The sequence below is a fragment of the Suricata suricatta genome, chromosome 9 (assembly GCF_006229205.1).
Source record: "Suricata suricatta isolate VVHF042 chromosome 9, meerkat_22Aug2017_6uvM2_HiC, whole genome shotgun sequence".
In the NCBI taxonomy this organism is placed as follows: domain Eukaryota; kingdom Metazoa; phylum Chordata; class Mammalia; order Carnivora; family Herpestidae; genus Suricata; species Suricata suricatta.
In genome coordinates, this window is record NC_043708.1 from 134,389,559 (window position 1) to 134,394,350 (window position 4,792).

The 4,792-nt window shown below is 60.6% G+C and overlaps 1 long non-coding RNA gene across 2 annotated transcripts in view; it reads left to right on the forward strand.

Moving 5' to 3' along the window:
• Positions 1 to 3,739: 3,739 nt before the first annotated feature.
• Positions 3,740 to 4,792, forward strand: part of LOC115302891 — a 33,939-nt gene continuing 32,886 nt past the window's right edge. For both annotated transcript variants that reach the window (XR_003913698.1, XR_003913699.1), the window contains exon 1: positions 3,740 to 3,984. This is a non-coding gene — a long non-coding RNA (uncharacterized LOC115302891). The remainder of the gene's footprint in view (positions 3,985 to 4,792) is intronic.

A 4,792-nucleotide genomic window follows, 5' to 3' on the forward strand; every position in this document is an offset into this window, starting at 1 on the left:
TTTCTAGCTGTGTGACTTTGAGCAAGTTACTTACCCTCCCTGAGTTTTGCCTTCAGAAGTGCCTGGCATATGGTAGGAGCTTAGCATGTATTTGTTGAATGAATGAACGAATGAATGAATGAATCTCGAGAATCCACCAAAAACTTATGAGCAGATTGAAGGCAGAACATCATGCCTGGGCTGGCAGAGACGCTCCTGCTGTGGAGGTGAGGGCCTGGGGGAATCTCAAGGCTCCCAAATTCCTGGCTCCACCTGCACATCCTGTCACCTCCTTACTCACCTCCCACTCACCCTTGGAAGACGAGATCTTCAGCGTGAGGAGAAGGGACTTTCCTCTCTTAATTTTCTGAGGTGCTGAAAATATGAAAGGGACTCTGGCTGAAAGGAAAGCCACAGATGAGGAGGGGGAGGCTGGAAATAGGCTGACATGTCCATGGGGACGAGGGGCACAGCTTGCCTGGCTGCAAGCACGCTCGCGAGCCTGCCCCATCCACCTCGGTCCCCATGGGACCTTCCGAAGGGGGTCAGGTTAGCAGTCTCCAGCCTCAGGTAGAAGAGGCGGTGAGCTGTAGGCCTGACGTCTGGCTGCCGGACTCACTGCTGCCCCCTCTCCCAGGAGTGCCAGTTTCCTGATAGGTGGGAGGGCCCTGCGCACAGGGGAGGGTGCTTTGCGTGGAGTTTGAGAGGCAGAGAGGAACCAGGAGGGGAAAGGGCTTCCCAGATGTCGTTAGGCTATTGCTTCCTGTCCACTCTGTCCAGACCCCAAGCCTTCAGGTAAGCGCCAGGACAGAGCTCAGAGCTCCGGCACGGAGCGAATCCATCCATTCAGCTCGGCCTCGGCCTGAGTCGTGCCTGCATCTCCCGAGAACTGCCGCCAGAGGGCGCTGTTACCGCGCAGAGAGGCGCTCTGGGGCCGAAGAGCCTCGAGGTCAGGACTGCCGACGGAAGGACTCGAGGCGGGTGGAGAGGATGACAGAAGGAGGGCATGGGGTGGCAGCCTGGGAAACCCTCAGGGGTTCCTGCATCCTGCAAGAGCCTTAGCGTAGTCTGGCCGAGTCTTGGGGGTGCGCGGGCCTCAGCCTCCCCAGCTTCAGATCTGAAACCCCGTGGGAAGGGGAAGGCTGGGCAGCATTGCTCGAGCTACGGCAAAGACGTCAGGGGGCGCTCGTCTCTCTTCTCCTTCTACCCATCTAGGCCACCGCCAGGTCCCCGAAGTCTCCCCACCCCCAGTTCCCTGCGGTCGTGCCCTGGGACTCCGAGTCGTGGGGACTCGGCCACGGGACCGATGCAGCGTGGCCGCCCTCCCCTCCCTGGCCAGCGTTCTTCCTGTGAGCCCCGCGCACCTTGTCCGAGAGCTTTCTCGGGGGAGAGGCACCACCCTCATACCCTGGTCCCCCCCGCCCCCTGCCCCACCCCCACCCCCGGCCCTGGGCTTACTCCTCGCCTCTCCCCTCCAGTTTAGTTCCCAGGAACCGCATGGCCGATTCTCGAACTGGACAGGGAGGGCTTGATCCCAGGCCTGAGGGACCCCTAGGGCTGGGCGTCGCTGTTGGCCCTGGACTCAGTGACCCCACAATCCCAGAGTAGGAGGGACAGAATGGGGGCGGCGCCAGAGAACCTTCAGGCACCAAGAAGATACATTAACAGCAGCCGACCCTTTCCTGGGCATCCCTGTGCATGCGGGCCCCTCTGAAACGCCATCTTAGGTGGGTTCAGGCTGAATGCTCAGTCTCTTCTAGGCCTTTCGCAAGCTCAGAGAGCATACACCTCCGTACGGGAGCTGGGGACTCTTGCTGAGGCGTGCCACGGGGCACAGGTGTGCAACACGGGGCTGAGCTCTCTGGCGGAGTCATGCTGTCGCTGTCTTTGTGGGTCCTGAGGCTGGAGACCGACCGTGGGTGGGGTACTAGAGACAAACAGCCCTGACACCAGCCATAGCACCCTGGGATCCTTTTGTCTTTTTCTCAGGAAACTGGGGCAGAGTCACCATGGTGGGTGGAGGACTGGCCTTTGAGGCCCCGTGGCAGGGACGTCTTGGGCCAACTAGGAGCTAGGGTCTGGGCCCAGAGGAAAGAGGAAGAGAAATCCAGGCTGCAGGAGTGCAGCTGGGAAGCTGGAGAAGTCCAAGGAGGTGTGTCACTGACTGTCCCCTCAACCTCCACTCTAGACGTTAGGGCTACAGCTTCCTGAAAAGCTGCTCAGCAGGTCCAAGCACCAAGGGACAAATGACACAAGTTGGGCAGGACCCTAACGAGGGTGTACAGGCCGGAGCAGGGTCAGCCAAAATCATACTAGGCCTGCACCTGTGGTCCAGGCCCTCCAGAGAGGGTGGGACCCAGATAAGCCTCTCGCCTTGGACCAGCATCCTGGGACTCGCTGCGGCATCCAAAAAAAGGCAGCGGAGGGCAGGAGCGGAGAGGATGGGAGGGGGGCCGCCGGCGCCCGGTTTGGCGGGCGCCTCAATGGGCCGCTGGGGCCAGAGCAGCGGCCTAATGGATTCAGGCCTGCCGGGCAGAGGCGCACCCGCCCGCCCGCTCCCGCTCTCAATAGCGGACAATGGAGTCCCAGGGTGACCTGAACAAAGAATTTGGAAGTAGTTAAACTGCAGAACACGTTCTGGGCCTGGGTGCCTCCTTTCAAAGAGAGCGAAGGGAGAAGAAAAGAAAGCACTGGGGGGTGGAGGGGGTGAGAAAATGCCCAGGGGAAAAGTTGGTAGGTTGCCCCAGTTGCCGCCAGCTACCAGACGCCAAGAATTCAATAGGACATGGGGGGAGGGGGGAAGTGGCCCAAGTCTGCCTGACCACAGGGAGAGGCTGAGAAAGTTCTCCGGGAGATGACTGGGGTTCCCCAGCCCCCCCACCCCCCACCCCCTCACTCCCCGCCCAGACTTCCATTCTGGGCCAGACTCAGGAGCTGGGCTGCCCAGGAAGCCTGAGAGGCTTCTCTGGGCTTTGGAGCCTAGAATAGTGGTCCGTAGGTAGAGAAGGGGAAGGAAGTGTGTGGGTTCTGCCCTGGTCCCACAGCAGAGGCTGTAAACGCACTCTCTCTGGGGCGGCCCTGAGTCTCCCAAGTCTGCTCTAGCACTTTCTCTCTGGACAGGTCTCTCTTTCTGCCCCTTTCTCAGAATTTGTTTTTGTTTTTCCTTCCCCATCCAGTTTAGAAAGGCTGGGTGCCCCCTGCCCCTTGGCTCACCCCCTCACATACCAGCAGCAATCTCGATTCTTTTAATAAGAATATTCTTTTTTTTTTTCTTTTAAAGTCAGGCCTCTAGGTATAGCAATGAAGGCCAATTACCATTATCTCTTATGTTTTTCTGAACGTTCCCACCATTTTTCCACAATGAGCACAGTCACAAAATGGGAGAAGGGGAAGACATTTAGAAAAGCAGTGAGTTACACTGATACCTAATTTAGAAGAGGAGAGACTCTAGAGGTTATGAAGAGCGAAAGAATAAGTTAAATGACAGGAAACATCATCAGGAAATGCATTGAGGTGATGGCGGAGGAACAAATCCTCTTTCCCTCTTCTAGCCCTTTCCTCAAGTTGTTCAGAAAAGACAGAAGTAGGGAAGAAGAAGAAAAGCCTTAGCGGCCACTGCTTGTGGGGAGTGGTGCCTCTGGAATCAGAGAGAGCGCGCCCCAGCCAGGCGGCTCCCTCCTGTGGGAGGCGCTTGGTTTGCAAGGGGTTAACAGCGTTGCTCGTGAACTTGGCCTGTCTGTCTGGCTCGTGATGGATGGTGAGACCCGCTGACAAGTTCAGCCGGAGGGACCTCCCCTGCTGTGCCGGCGGGAGAAACACGCAGGCGGAAGGGACCCGGGGCGAGCGGCCGGGATGCGCGGGGAAGACCGGCTTGGCCTGGCAGGGCGACGACCAGGCGCGCTGCTCTGCCTGCTCTCTCGGCTCCCGCCTCCCCTTGACCGCCCTCCTCCGCTGGAGCTTTCTTACACCGTCCTGGAACACCAAAGTTTCCCGGAGCTTCGCGCTGTAAGTCCCACAACCCCCTGCCCTCCCCCGCGGGCAACGCAGATTGGTGGGGAGCTGGGCGTCGGGAGCCAGCGTCTCGGGAGGCCGAGTTCAGCATTTGGACAGCGGCTCCGGGGCGCAGTCAGCCCCGCGCTCCGAGTTTTCAGGTGCACAGCCGAGGGCGGATGGGGGAGGGGAAAAGCAGCGCTGGGTCTTGGAAAAGCAGGACGAACCCTCGGCCGCGAAAGGGACACCTTTTCGCAAGCTAAAATATTCCTTCCGAGCTTACATGAGGCCCCCCGGATCCATCAGCCCAGCGTGGATACCCTCGGCGTTACCAACACTTGCTTAGAGTAAAAGGCCCCCCTTAAAGCCCAGAGCGCAGACATCCCCATCTCCTCTGCTCTCCATTCTCCCCAAAGCAGCCTGGATCCCTCAGCTTAGAGCTGCCTGCGAGGCTTCCAACCCGCTGCTCGCCACCACCTCCCAGGTTGTCGGTGGCTCTGGACGAGCCTGGCAGCGCGCGGGGTTGGGGGGTGGGGGACGGAAGGCTTGAATGGCGCCGCGACTCTCCGGGCAAAGCTGGGAGGCAAGCGGGGCGAGGTGGGGGGAGGAAGCGCCGGGGCGCGAGGCTGGGCGCCCCTCGCAGCTTGCCTCCGCCCCCTCCATTCCGCACTGGTCGGGGTGAGGGGAGGGGGGCGGGGGGAGCCGCGCTGACGTCACTGCGGGCCGTGCCCGCCCGAGAAGGCGGCGCTGGGAGCCGCTCGGAGCCCCGAGAAGCCGCGCGCCGCCGGGAGCCCCCGCACGGCCGCTACCGGGCCCGCCTCCC